The sequence below is a fragment of the Petromyzon marinus genome, unplaced genomic scaffold (genome assembly GCF_048934315.1).
Source record: "Petromyzon marinus isolate PM22_M1 ecotype Great Lakes invasive population unplaced genomic scaffold, UKy_Petmar_22M1.pri1.0 PM_Scaffold_182, whole genome shotgun sequence".
Classification (NCBI taxonomy): Eukaryota; Metazoa; Chordata; class Hyperoartia; order Petromyzontiformes; family Petromyzontidae; genus Petromyzon; species Petromyzon marinus.
Window position 1 is genome coordinate 12,322 of NW_027423149.1, and position 17,263 is coordinate 29,584.

The 17,263-nt window shown below is 47.9% G+C and overlaps 1 protein-coding gene across 4 annotated transcripts in view; it reads left to right on the top strand.

The window, feature by feature from the left end:
- The window catches only part of LOC142922835 (disintegrin and metalloproteinase domain-containing protein 28-like), a 94,878-nt gene that overhangs the window by 12,315 nt on the left and 65,300 nt on the right, over positions 1 to 17,263 (top strand). For 3 of the 4 annotated variants that reach the window (XR_012940379.1, XM_076063752.1, XM_076063753.1), the window contains exon 1: positions 1 to 17,263. This exon is cut by the window's right edge and continues 18,895 nt beyond it. The exons of the other annotated variant lie outside the window; for it this stretch is intronic. The gene's annotated coding sequence lies outside the window, so the exon portion shown is untranslated. 4 annotated transcript variants of the gene reach the window in all.

Consider the following 17,263-nt stretch of genomic DNA (forward strand, 5'->3'; position numbering starts at 1 on the left):
ACTCATTCACTCACTCACTCATGGGGGATCCTGTCCCAACACGTGGGGTCATCAGTGTCAGAGACTCTGGGGAGAAGGTGAGAATCACTCATTCATTAACTCATTCACTCACTCACTCATTCATTCACTCACTCATACACTCACTCATTCACTCACTCACTCATTCACTCAGCCATTCACTCAGCCATTCACTCATACACTCACTCACTCATACACTCACTCATACACTCACTCATACACTCATGGGGGATCCTGTCCCAACACGTGGGGTCATCAGTGTCAGAGACTCTGGGGAGAAGGTGGGAACTCACTCATTCATTCATTCACTCAGCCATTCACTCAGCCACTCACTCATGGGGGATCCTGTCCCAACACGTGGGGTCATCAGTGTCAGAGACTCTGGGGAGAAGGTGGGGACTCATTCATTAACTCATTCACTCACTCATTCACTCATTCACTCAGCCAGTCACTCATACACTCACTCATACACTCACTCATACACTCATACACTCACTCACTCATACACTCACTCATGGGGGAACCTGTCCCAACACGTGGGGTCATCAGTGTCAGAGACTCTGGGGAGAAGGTGGGGAATCATTCACTCATTAACTCATTCACTCACTCATTCACTCACTCATACACTCACTCATACACTCACTCATTCACTCAGCCATTCACTCATACACTCACTCACTCACTCATGGGGGAACCTGTCCCAACACGTGGGGTCATCAGTGTCAGAGACTCTGGGGAGACGGTGAGAATCACTCATTCATTAACTCATTCACTCACTCATTCATTCACTCATTCACTCACTCATTCACTCACTCATTCACTCAGCCATTCACTCATACACTCACTCATACACTCATACACTCACTCATACACTCACTCATACACTCACTCATGGGGAACCTGTCCCAACACGTGGGGTCATCAGTGTCAGAGACTCTGGGGAGACGGTGAGAATCACTCACTCATACACTCACTCATACACTCAGCCATTCACTTAGCCATTCACTCACCCACTCATGGGGGATCCTGTCCCAACACGTGGGGTCATCAGTGTCAGAGACTCTGGGGAGACGGTGAGAATCACTCATTCATTCATTCATTCACTCACTCATTCATTAACTCATTCACTCACTCATTCACTCACTCATTCACTCAGCCATTCACTCATACACTCACTCATACACTCACTCACTCATACACTCACTCATACACTCACTCATACACTCACTCATGGGGGATCCTGTCCCAACACGTGGGGTCATCAGTGTCAGAGACTCTGGGGAGACGGTGGGGACTCATTCATTCATTCACTCATTCACTCACTCATTCATTCACTCATTCACTCAGCCATTCACTCAGCCATTCACTCAGCCATTCACTCATACACTCACTCATACACTCACTCATGGGGGATCCTGTCCCAACACGTGGGGTCATCAGTGTCAGAGACTCTGGGGAGAAGGTGGGGACTCATTCATTCATTCACTCATTCACTCACTCATTCATTCACTCATTCACTCAGCCATTCACTCAGCCATTCACTCAGCCATTCACTCATACACTCACTCATACACTCACTCATGGGGGATCCTGTCCCAACACGTGGGGTCATCAGTGTCAGAGACTCTGGGGAGAAGGTGGGGACTCATTCATTCATTCACTCATTCACTCACTCATTCATTCACTCATTCACTCAGCCATTCACTCAGCCATTCACTCAGCCATTCACTCATACACTCACTCATACACTCACTCATGGGGGATCCTGTCCCAACACGTGGGGTCATCAGTGTCAGAGACTCTGGGGAGAAGGTGGGGACTCATTCATTCATTCACTCATTCACTCACTCATTCATTCACTCATTCACTCAGCCATTCACTCAGCCATTCACTCAGCCATTCACTCATACACTCACTCATACACTCACTCATGGGGGATCCTGTCCCAACACGTGGGGTCATCAGTGTCAGAGACTCTGGGGAGACGGTGAGAATCACTCATTCATTAACTCATTCACTCACTCATTCACTCACTCATACACTCACTCATGGGGGAACCTGTCCCAACACGTGGGGTCATCAGTGTCAGAGACTCTGGGGAGACGGTGAGAATCACTCATTCATTCACTCATTCACTCACTCATTCACTCACTCACTCATACACTCACTCATACACTCACTCATACACTCACTCATGGGGGATCCTGTCCCAACACGTGGGGTCATCAGTGTCAGAGACTCTGGGGAGACGGTGGGGACTCATTCATTAACTCATTCACTCACTCATTCACTCATTCACTCACTCATACACTCACTCATTCACTCACTCATTCATACACTCACTCATACACTCACTCATGGGGGATCCTGTCCCAACACGTGGGGTCATCAGTGTCAGAGACTCTGGGGAGACGGTGGGGACTCATTCATTAACTCATTCACTCACTCATTCACTCATTCACTCACTCATACACTCACTCATTCACTCACTCATTCATACACTCACTCATACACTCACTCATGGGGGATCCTGTCCCAACACGTGGGGTCATCAGTGTCAGAGACTCTGGGGAGAAGGTGGGGACTCATTCATTAACTCATTCACTCACTCATTCATTCATTCACTCACTCATTCACTCATACACTCACTCATACACTCACTCACTCACTCACACACTCACTCATACACTCACTCACTCATGGGGAACCTGTCCCAACACGTGGGGTCATCAGTGTCAGAGACTCTGGGGAGACGGTGAGAATCACTCATTCATTCATTCATTCACTCATTCACTCAGCCATTCACTCATACACTCACTCATACACTCACTCATACACTCATACAATCACTCATACACTCACTCATGGGGGATCCTGTCCCAACACGTGGGGTCATCAGTGTCAGAGACTCTGGGGAGACGGTGGGGACTCATTCACTCATTCATTCATTCACTCATTCATTCATTCACTCAGCCATTCACTCACTCATACACTCACTCACTCACTCATACACTCACTCATGGGGGATCCTGTCCCAACACGTGGGGTCATCAGTGTCAGAGACTCTGGGGAGAAGGTGAGAATCACTCATTCATTAACTCATTCACTCACTCACTCACACACTCACTCATACACTCACTCATACACTCACTCATACACTCACTCACTCATACACCCACTCATGGGGGAACCTGTCCCAACACGTGGGGTCATCAGTGTCAGAGACTCTGGGGAGACGGTGGGGACTCATTCACTCATTCATTCATTCACTCAGCCATTCACTCATACACTCACTCATACACTCACTCATACACTCACTCACACACTCACTCATGGGGGATCCTGTCCCAACACGTGGGGTCATCAGTGTCAGAGACTCTGGGGAGAAGGTGGGGACTCACTCATTCATTAACTCATTCACTCACTCATTCACTCACTCACTCATACACTCACTCACTCATACACTCACTCATACACTCACTCATGGGGGATCCTGTCCCAACACGTGGGGTCATCAGTGTCAGAGACTCTGGGGAGAAGGTGAGAATCACTCATTCACTCATTCATTCATTCACTCATTCACTCAGCCATTCACTCATACACTCACTCATACACTCACTCACTCATACACTCACTCATACACTCACTCATGGGGGATCCTGTCCCAACACGTGGGGTCATCAGTGTCAGAGACTCTGGGGAGACGGTGGGGACTCATTCACTCATTCATTCATTCACTCAGCCATTCACTCATACACTCACTCATACACTCACTCATACACTCACTCACACACTCACTCATGGGGGATCCTGTCCCAACACGTGGGGTCATCAGTGTCAGAGACTCTGGGGAGAAGGTGAGAATCACTCATTCATTCATTCATTCACTCATTCACTCAGCCATTCACTCATACATTCACTCATACACTCATACACTCACTCATACACTCACTCACTCATACACTCACTCATGGGGGATCCTGTCCCAACACGTGGGGTCATCAGTGTCAGAGACTCTGGGGAGAAGGTGAGAATCACTCATTCATTCATTCACTCACTCATACACTCACTCATACACTCACTCATACACTCACTCATACACTCACTCATGGGGGATCCTGTCCCAACACGTGGGGTCATCAGTGTCAGAGACTCTGGGGAGACGGTGGGGACTCATTCACTCATTCATTCATTCATTCACTCATTCACTCACTCACTCATTCACTCACTCACTCATTCACTCAGCCATTCACTCACTCACTCACACACTCACTCATACACTCACTCATGGGGGATCCTGTCCCAACACGTGGGGTCATCAGTGTCAGAGACTCTGGGGAGAAGGTGAGAATCACTCATTCATTAACTCATTCACTCACTCATTCACTCAGCCATTCACTCATACACTCACTCATACACTCATACACTCACTCATGGGGGATCCTGTCCCAACACGTGGGGTCATCAGTGTCAGAGACTCTGGGGAGAAGGTGAGAATCACTCATTCATTAACTCATTCACTCACTCATTCACTCAGCCATTCACTCATACACTCACTCATACACTCACTCACTCATACACTCACTCATACACTCACTCATGGGGGATCCTGTCCCAACACGTGGGGTCATCAGTGTCAGAGACTCTGGGGAGAAGGTGAGAATCACTCATTCATTAACTCATTCACTCACTCATTCACTCAGCCATTCACTCATACACTCACTCATACACTCACTCACTCATACACTCACTCATACACTCACTCATGGGGGATCCTGTCCCAACACGTGGGGTCATCAGTGTCAGAGACTCTGGGGAGAAGGTGAGAATCACTCATTCATTCATTCATTCACTCACTCATTCACTCACTCACTCATACACTCACTCACTCATTCACTCAGCCATTCACTCAGCCATTCACTCATACACTCACTCATACACTCACTCATACACTCACTCACTCATACACTCACTCACTCATACACTCACTCATGGGGGATCCTGTCCCAACACGTGGGGTCATCAGTGTCAGAGACTCTGGGGAGAAGGTGAGAATCACTCATTCATTCACTCATACACTCACTCATACACTCACACACTCATGGGGGAACCTGTCCCAACACGTGGGGTCATCAGTGTCAGAGACTCTGGGGAGAAGGTGGGGACTCACTCATTCATTAACTCATTCACTCACTCATTCACTCACTCACTCATACACTCATACACTCACTCATACACTCATACACTCACTCATGGGGGATCCTGTCCCAACACGTGGGGTCATCAGTGTCAGAGACTCTGGGGAGAAGGTGAGAATCACTCATTCATTCACTCATACACTCACTCATACACTCACACACTCATGGGGGAACCTGTCCCAACACGTGGGGTCATCAGTGTCAGAGACTCTGGGGAGAAGGTGGGGACTCACTCATTCATTAACTCATTCACTCACTCATTCACTCACTCACTCATACACTCATACACTCACTCATACACTCATACACTCACTCATGGGGGATCCTGTCCCAACACGTGGGGTCATCAGTGTCAGAGACTCTGGGGAGACGGTGAGAATCACTCATTCATTCATTCATTCACTCACTCATTCACTCACTCACTCATACACTCACTCACTCATACACTCAGCCATTCACTCAGCCATTCACTCATACACTCACTCATACACTCACTCATTCATTCACTCATGGGGGATCCTGTCCCAACACGTGGGGTCATCAGTGTCAGAGACTCTGGGGAGACGGTGGGGACTCATTCATTCATTCACTCACTCATTCACTCAGCCAGTCACTCATACACTCACTCACTCATACACTCACTCATACACTCACTCACCCACTCATGGGGGATCCTGTCCCAACACGTGGGGTCATCAGTGTCAGAGACTCTGGGGAGACGGTGAGAATCACTCATTCATTCATTCATTCACTCACTCACTCACTCACTCATACACTCACTCACTCATTCACTCACTCACTCATACACTCACTCATACACTCACTCATACACTCACTCACTCATGGGGGATCCTGTCCCAACACGTGGGGTCATCAGTGTCAGAGACTCTGGGGAGAAGGTGGGGACTCCTCATTCATTCATTCACTCATTCACTCAGCCATTCACTCATACACTCACTCACTCACTCATGGGGGATCCTGTCCCAACACGTGGGGTCATCAGTGTCAGAGACTCTGGGGAGAAGGTGAGAATCACTCATTCATTAACTCATTCACTCACTCATTCACTCAGCCATTCACTCAGACACTCACTCATACACTCATACACTCACTTAGCCATTCACTCACTCATTCACTCATACACTCACTCATACACTCACTCATGGGGGAACCTGTCCCAACACGTGGGGTCATCAGTGTCAGAGACTCTGGGGAGACGGTGGGGACTCATTCATTAATTCACTCATTCACTCATTCACTCAGCCATTCACTCATACACTCACTCACTCACTCATGGGGGATCCTGTCCCAACACGTGGGGTCATCAGTGTCAGAGACTCTGGGGAGACGGTGAGAATCACTCATTAACTCATTCATTAACTCATTCACTGACTCATTCACTCAGCCATTCACTCATACACTCACTCACTCATACACTCACTCATACACTCACTCACTCACTCATACACTCACTCATACACTCACTCATACACTCATACACTCACTCATGGGGGATCCTGTCCCAACACGTGGGGTCATCAGTGTCAGAGACTCTGGGGAGAAGGTGGGGACTCATTCATTAACTCATTCACTCACTCATTCATTCACTCAGCCATTCACTCACTCACTCATACACTCACTCATACACTCACTCACTCATACACTCACTCACTCACTCATACACTCACTCATACACTCACTCATACACTCACTCATGGGGGATCCTGTCCCAACACGTGGGGTCATCAGTGTCAGAGACTCTGGGGAGAAGGTGAGGACTCACTCATTCATTAACTCATTCACTCATTCACTCAGCCATTCACTCATACACTCACTCATACACTCATACACTCACTCATACACTCACTCACTCATACACTCACTCATTCACTCACTCATGGGGGATCCTGTCCCAACACGTGGGGTCATCAGTGTCAGAGACTCTGGGGAGAAGGTGAGAATCACTCATTCACTCATTCATTCATTCACTCATTCACTCAGCCATTCACTCATACACTCACTCATACACTCATACACTCACTTAGCCATACATTCATTCACTCATACACTCACTCATACACTCACTCACTCAATCATACACTCACTCATACACTCACTCATACACTCACTCATACACTAACTCACTCATACACTCACTCACTCATACACTCACTCATACACTCACTCACTCATACACTCACTCACTCATACACTCACTCATACACTCACTCAGCCACTCACTCACTCATGGGGGATCCTGTCCCAACACGTGGGGTCATCAGTGTCAGAGACTCTGGGGAGAAGGTGAGGACTCACTCATTCATTCATTCACTCATTCACTCACGCATTCACTCAGCCATTCACTCAGCCATTCACTCATACACTCACTCATACACTCACTCACTCATACACTCACTCACTCATACACTCACTCATACACTCACTCATGGGGGATCCTGTCCCAACACGTGGGGTCATCAGTGTCAGAGACTCTGGGGAGAAGGTGGGGACTCACTCATTCACTCATTCATTCATTCATTCATTAACTCATTCACTCACTCATACACTCACTCACTCACTCATACACTCACTCACTCACTCATGGGGGATCCTGTCCCAACACGTGGGGTCATCAGTGTCAGAGACTCTGGGGAGAAGGTGGGGACTCATTCATTAACTCATTCACTCACTCATTCACTCACTCATTCACTCAGCCATTCACTCATACACTCACTCACTCATACACTCACTCACTCACACACTCACTCATACACCCACTCATGGGAGATCCTGTCCCAACACGTGGGGTCATCAGTGTCAGAGACTCTGGGGAGAAGGTGGGGACTCATTCACTCATTCATTCATTCATTCACTCACTCATACACTCACTCATACACTCACTCACTCACTCATGGGGGATCCTGTCCCAACACGTGGGGTCATCAGTGTCAGAGACTCTGGGGAGAAGGTGGGGACTCATTCACTCATTCATTCATTCATTCACTCACTCATACACTCACTCATACACTCACTCACTCACTCATGGGGGAACCTGTCCCAACACGTGGGGTCATCAGTGTCAGAGACTCTGGGGAGAAGGTGGGGACTCATTCACTCATTCATTCATTCATTCACTCACTCATACACTCACTCATACACTCACTCACTCACTCATGGGGGATCCTGTCCCAACACGTGGGGTCATCAGTGTCAGAGACTCTGGGGAGAAGGTGAGGACTCACTCATTCATTAACTCATTCACTCATTCACTCAGCCATTCACTCATACACTCACTCACTCATACACTCAGCCATTCACTCAGCCATTCACTCATACACTCACTCATACACTCATACACTCACTCATACACTCACTCACTCATACACTCACTCATACACTCACTCATGGGGGATCCTGTCCCAACACGTGGGGTCATCAGTGTCAGAGACTCTGGGGAGACGGTGAGAATCACTCATTCATTCACTCATTCACTCACTCATTCACTCACTCATACACTCACTCATGGGGGATCCTGTCCCAACACGTGGGGTCATCAGTGTCAGAGACTCTGGGGAGACGGTGAGAATCACTCATTCATTCACTCATTCACTCACTCATTCACTCACTCATACACTCACTCATGGGGGATCCTGTCCCAACACGTGGGGTCATCAGTGTCAGAGACTCTGGGGAGACGGTGAGAATCACTCATTCATTCATTCACTCATTCACTCAGCCATTCACTCATACACTCACTCACTCATACACTCAGCCATTCACTCATACACTCACTCACTCACACACTCACTCATACACTCACTCATGGGGGATCCTGTCCCAACACGTGGGGTCATCAGTGTCAGAGACTCTGGGGAGAAGGTGGGGACTCACTCATTCATTCACTCATTCATTCACTCATTCACTCAGCCATTCACTCATACACTCACTCATACACTCACTCACTCATACACTCACTCATACACTCACTCACTCATACACTCACTCACTCATACACTCATACACTCACTCATGGGGGATCCTGTCCCAACACGTGGGGTCATCAGTGTCAGAGACTCTGGGGAGAAGGTGGGGACTCATTCACTCATTAACTCATTCACTCACTCATTCATTCACTCATTCACTCACTCATTCACTCAGCCATTCACTCACTCACTCATGGGGGATCCTGTCCCAACACGTGGGGTCATCAGTGTCAGAGACTCTGGGGAGACGGTGGGGACTCATTCACTCATTCATTCACTCATTCACTCACTCATTCACTCACTCACTCATTCACTCAGCCATTCACTCATACACTCACTCATACACTCAGACACTCACTCATGGGGGATCCTGTCCCAACACGTGGGGTCATCAGTGTCAGAGACTCTGGGGAGACGGTGAGAATCACTCACTCATTCACTCATACACTCACTCATTCACTCACTCATTCACTCAGCCATTCACTCAGCCATTCACTCATACACTCACTCATACACTCACTCATACACTCACTCACTCATACACTCACTCATACACTCACTCACTCATACACTCACTCACTCATGGGGGATCCTGTCCCAACACGTGGGGTCATCAGTGTCAGAGACTCTGGGGAGAAGGTGAGAATCACTCATTCACTCATTCATTCATTCACTCATTCACTCAGCCATTCACTCATACACTCACTCATACACTCATACACTCACTTAGCCATTCACTCATACACTCACTCATACACTCACTCACTCACTCATGGGGGATCCTGTCCCAACACGTGGGGTCATCAGTGTCAGAGACTCTGGGGAGACGGTGGGGACTCATTCACTCATTCATTCATTCACTCACTCATTCACTCACTCACTCATACACTCACTCACTCATACACTCACTCACTCATTCACTCATTCACTCATACACTCACTCATGGGGGATCCTGTCCCAACACGTGGGGTCATCAGTGTCAGAGACTCTGGGGAGACGGTGGGGACTCATTCACTCATTCATTAACTCATTCACTGACTCATTCACTCAGCCATTCATTCACTCAGCCATTCACTCATACACTCACTCATACACTCATACACTCACTCATACACTCACTCATGGGGGATCCTGTCCCAACACGTGGGGTCATCAGTGTCAGAGACTCTGGGGAGACGGTGGGGACTCATTCACTCATTCATTAACTCATTCACTGACTCATTCACTCAGCCATTCATTCACTCATTCACTCAGCCATTCACTCATACACTCACTCACTCATACACTCACTCATACACTCACTCATGGGGGATCCTGTCCCAACACGTGGGGTCATCAGTGTCAGAGACTCTGGGGAGACGGTGGGGACTCATTCATTCACTCATTCATTCATTCATTAACTCATTCACTCAGCCATTCACTCAGCCATTCACTCATTCACTCACTCATTCACTCACTCAGCCACTCACTCACTCATGGGGGATCCTGTCCCAACACGTGGGGTCATCAGTGTCAGAGACTCTGGGGAGAAGGTGAGAATCACTCATTCATTAACTCATTCACTCATTCACTCAGCCATTCACTCATACATTCACTCAGCCATTCACTCAGCCATTCACTCATACACTCACTCATACACTCACTCACACACTCATGGGGGATCCTGTCCCAACACGTGGGGTCATCAGTGTCAGAGACTCTGGGGAGACGGTGGGGACTCATTCACTCATTCATTCATTCACTCATTCACTCAGCCATTCACTCATACACTCACTCACTCATACACTCACTCACTCATACACTCACTCATTCACTCATACACTCATACACTCACTCATACACTCACTCATACACTCACTCATGGGGGATCCTGTCCCAACACGTGGGGTCATCAGTGTCAGAGACTCTGGGGAGAAGGTGGGGACTCATTCACTCATTCATTCATTCACTCATTCACTCACTCATACACTCACTCATACACTCACTCACTCACACACTCACTCATACACTCACTCATGGGGGATCCTGTCCCAACACGTGGGGTCATCAGTGTCAGAGACTCTGGGGAGACGGTGGGGACTCATTCACTCATTCATTCATTCACTCATTCACTCAGCCATTCACTCATACACTCACTCATACACTCATACACTCACTCATACACTCACTCACTCATACACTCACTCACTCACTCATGGGGGATCCTGTCCCAACACGTGGGGTCATCAGTGTCAGAGACTCTGGGGAGACGGTGAGAATCACTCATTCATTAACTCATTCACTCACTCATTCACTCAGCCATTCACTCAGACACTCACTCATACACTCATACACTCACTCATACACTCACTCATGGGGGATCCTGTCCCAACACGTGGGGTCATCAGTGTCAGAGACTCTGGGGAGACGGTGAGAATCACTCATTCACTCATTCATTCATTCACTCATTCATTCATTCACTCAGCCATTCACTCACTCATACACTCACTCATACACTCACTCACTCACTCATACACTCACTCATGGGGGATCCTGTCCCAACACGTGGGGTCATCAGTGTCAGAGACTCTGGGGAGACGGTGAGAATCACTCATTCACTCATTCATTCATTCACTCATTCATTCATTCACTCAGCCATTCACTCACTCATACACTCACTCATACACTCACTCACTCACTCATACACTCACTCATGGGGGATCCTGTCCCAACACGTGGGGTCATCAGTGTCAGAGACTCTGGGGAGACGGTGAGAATCACTCATTCACTCATTCATTCATTCACTCATTCATTCATTCACTCAGCCATTCACTCACTCATACACTCACTCACTCACTCATACACTCACTCATGGGGGATCCTGTCCCAACACGTGGGGTCATCAGTGTCAGAGACTCTGGGGAGAAGGTGGGGACTCATTCACTCATTCATTCATTCACTCATTCATTCATTCACTCAGCCATTCACTCACTCATACACTCACTCACTCACTCATACACTCACTCATGGGGGATCCTGTCCCAACACGTGGGGTCATCAGTGTCAGAGACTCTGGGGAGAAGGTGAGAATCACTCATTCATTAACTCATTCACTCACTCATTCACTCACTCACTCATACATTCACTCATTAACTCATTCACTCACTCATTCACTCAGCCATTCACTCATACACTCACTCATGGGGGATCCTGTCCCAACACGTGGGGTCATCAGTGTCAGAGACTCTGGGGAGACGGTGAGAATCACTCATTCATTAACTCATTCACTCACTCATTCACTCACTCACTCATACACTCACTCACTCATTCACTCAGCCATTCACTCAGCCATTCACTCACTCACTCATACACTCATACACTCACTCATGGGGGATCCTGTCCCAACACGTGGGGTCATCAGTGTCAGAGACTCTGGGGAGACGGTGGGGACTCATTCATTCATTCATTCACTCATTCACTCAGCCATTCACTCATACACTCACTCATACACTCATACACTCACTTAGCCATTCACTCATACACTCACTCACTCACTCATACACTCACTCATGGGGGATCCTGTCCCAACACGTGGGGTCATCAGTGTCAGAGACTCTGGGGAGAAGGTGGGGACTCATTCACTCATTCATTCATTCACTCATTCATTCATTCACTCAGCCATTCACTCACTCATACACTCACTCACTCACTCATACACTCACTCATGGGGGATCCTGTCCCAACACGTGGGGTCATCAGTGTCAGAGACTCTGGGGAGAAGGTGAGAATCACTCATTCATTAACTCATTCACTCACTCACTCACACACTCACTCATACACTCACTCATACACTCACTCATACACTCACTCACTCATACACCCACTCATGGGGGAACCTGTCCCAACACGTGGGGTCATCAGTGTCAGAGACTCTGGGGAGAAGGTGAGGACTCACTCATTCATTCACTCATACACTCATTCACTCACTCATTCACTCACTCATACACTCATACACTCACTCATACACTCATACACTCACTCATTCACTCATACACTCACTCATACACTCACTCAGCCACTCACTCACTCATACACTCACTCATGGGGGATCCTGTCCCAACACGTGGGGTCATCAGTGTCAGAGACTCTGGGGAGAAGGTGAGGACTCACTCATTCATTCACTCATACACTCATTCACTCACTCATTCACTCACTCATACACTCATACACTCACTCATACACTCATACACTCACTCATTCACTCATACACTCACTCATACACTCACTCAGCCACTCACTCACTCATACACTCACTCATGGGGGATCCTGTCCCAACACGTGGGGTCATCAGTGTCAGAGACTCTGGGGAGACGGTGAGAATCACTCATTCATTAACTCATTCACTCACTCATTCACTCACTCACTCATACACTCACTCACTCATTCACTCAGCCATTCACTCAGCCATTCACTCACTCACTCATACACTCATACACTCAATCATGGGGGATCCTGTCCCAACACGTGGGGTCATCAGTGTCAGAGACTCTGGGGAGACGGTGAGAATCACTCATTCATTAACTCATTCACTCACTCATTCACTCACTCATTCACTCACTCACTCATACATTCACTCATTAACTCATTCACTCACTCATTCACTCAGCCATTCACTCATACACTCACTCATGGGGGATCCTGTCCCAACACGTGGGGTCATCAGTGTCAGAGACTCTGGGGAGACGGTGAGAATCACTCATTCATTAACTCATTCACTCACTCATTCACTCACTCACTCATACACTCACTCACTCATTCACTCAGCCATTCACTCAGCCATTCACTCACTCACTCATACACTCATACACTCACTCATGGGGGATCCTGTCCCAACACGTGGGGTCATCAGTGTCAGAGACTCTGGGGAGACGGTGGGGACTCATTCATTCATTCATTCACTCATTCACTCAGCCATTCACTCATACACTCACTCATACACTCATACACTCACTTAGCCATTCACTCATACACTCACTCACTCACTCATACACTCACTCATGGGGGATCCTGTCCCAACACGTGGGGTCATCAGTGTCAGAGACTCTGGGGAGAAGGTGGGGACTCATTCACTCATTCATTCATTCACTCATTCATTCATTCACTCAGCCATTCACTCACTCATACACTCACTCACTCACTCATACACTCACTCATGGGGGATCCTGTCCCAACACGTGGGGTCATCAGTGTCAGAGACTCTGGGGAGAAGGTGAGAATCACTCATTCATTAACTCATTCACTCACTCACTCACACACTCACTCATACACTCACTCATACACTCACTCATACACTCACTCACTCATACACCCACTCATGGGGGAACCTGTCCCAACACGTGGGGTCATCAGTGTCAGAGACTCTGGGGAGAAGGTGAGGACTCACTCATTCATTCACTCATACACTCATTCACTCACTCATTCACTCACTCATACACTCATACACTCACTCATACACTCATACACTCACTCATTCACTCATACACTCACTCATACACTCACTCAGCCACTCACTCACTCATACACTCACTCATGGGGGATCCTGTCCCAACACGTGGGGTCATCAGTGTCAGAGACTCTGGGGAGAAGGTGAGGACTCACTCATTCATTCACTCATACACTCATTCACTCACTCATTCACTCACTCATACACTCATACACTCACTCATACACTCATACACTCACTCATTCACTCATACACTCACTCATACACTCACTCAGCCACTCACTCACTCATACACTCACTCATGGGGGATCCTGTCCCAACACGTGGGGTCATCAGTGTCAGAGACTCTGGGGAGAAGGTGGGGACTCATTCACTCATTCATTCATTCATTCACTCACTCAGCCACTCATACACTCACTGACACACTCACTCATACACTCACTCACTCATACACTCACTCATACACTCATACACTCACTCACTCATACACTCACTCATGGGGGATCCTGTCCCAACACGTGACCTCATCAGTGTCAGAGACTCTGGGGAGAAGGTGGGGAATCACTCATTCATTAACTCATTCACTCACTCATTCACTCAGCCATTCACTCAGACACTCACTCATACACTCATACACTCACTCATACACTCACTCAGCCACTCACTCACTCATACACTCACTCACTCATGGGGGATCCTGTCCCAACACGTGGGGTCATCAGTGTCAGAGACTCTGGGGAGAAGGTGAGAATCACTCATTCACTCATTCATTCATTCACTCATTCACTCAGCCATTCACTCATTCATACACTCACTCATTCATTCACTCATACACTCACTCAGCCACTCACTCATGGGGGATCCTGTCCCAACACGTGGGGTCATCAGTGTCAGAGACTCTGGGGAGACGGTGGGGACTCATTCACTCATTCATTCATTCACTCATTCACTCAGCCATTCACTCATACACTCACTCACTCACTCATGGGGGATCCTGTCCCAACACGTGGGGTCATCAGTGTCAGAGACTCTGGGGAGACGGTGGGGAATCACTCATTCATTCACTCATTCACTCACTCACTCATTCACTCACTCACTCATTCACTCAGCCATTCACTCATACACTCACTCACTCACACACTCACTCATACACTCATACACTCACTCATACACTCATACACCCACTCATGGGGGATCCTGTCCCAACACGTGGGGTCATCAGTGTCAGAGACTCTGGGGAGAAGGTGGGGAATCACTCATTCATTCATTCACTCATTCATTCATTCACTCAGCCATTCACTCACTCACTCACACACTCACTCATACACCCACTCATACACTCACTCATACACTCACTCACTCACTCATGGGGGATCCTGTCCCAACACGTGGGGTCATCAGTGTCAGAGACTCTGGGGAGAAGGTGAGAATCACTCATTCATTAACTCATTCACTCACTCATTCATTAACTCATTCACTCACTCATTCACTCACTCACTCATACACTCACTCACTCATTCACTCACTCACTCATACACTCACTCATACACTCACTCACACACTCATGGGGGATCCTGTCCCAACACGTGGGGTCATCAGTGTCAGAGACTCTGGGGAGAAGGTGAGAATCACTCATTCATTAACTCATTCACTCACTCATTCATTAACTCATTCACTCACTCATTCACTCACTCACTCATACACTCACTCACTCACTCATTCACTCACTCACTCATACACTCACTCATACACTCACTCACTCATACACTCACTCACTCATGGGGGATCCTGTCCCAACACGTGGGGTCATCAGTGTCAGAGACTCTGGGGAGAAGGTGAGGACTCACTCATTCATTCACTCATACACTCAGCCACTCACTCATACACTCACTCACTCATACACTCACTCATACACTCACTCATACACTCACTCACTCATACACTCACTCACTCATACACTCACTCATACACTCACTCACACACTCACTCATACACTCATACACTCACTCATACACTCACTCATACACTCACTCACACACTCATGGGGGAACCTGTCCCAACACGTGGGGTCATCAGTGTCAGAGACTCTGGGGAGACGGTGGGGACTCATTCACTCATTCATTCATTCACTCATACACTCACTCATTCACTCAGCCATTCACTCATACACTCACTCATACACTCACTCACTCATACACTCACTCACTCATACACTCACTCATGGGGGATCCTGTCCCAACACGTGGGGTCATCAGTGTCAGAGACTCTGGGGAGAAGGTGGGGAATCACTCATTCATTAACTCATTCACTCACTCATTCACTCAGCCATTCACTCATACACTCACTCATACACTCATACACTCACTCATACACTCACTCACTCATACACTCACTCATACACTCACTCATGGGGGATCCTGTCCCAACACGTGGGGTCATCAGTGTCAGAGACTCTGGGGAGAAGGTGGGGACTCATTCACTCATTCATTCATTCACTCATTCATTCATTCACTCAGCCATTCACTCACTCATACACTCACTCACTCACTCATACACTCACTCATGGGGGATCCTGTCCCAA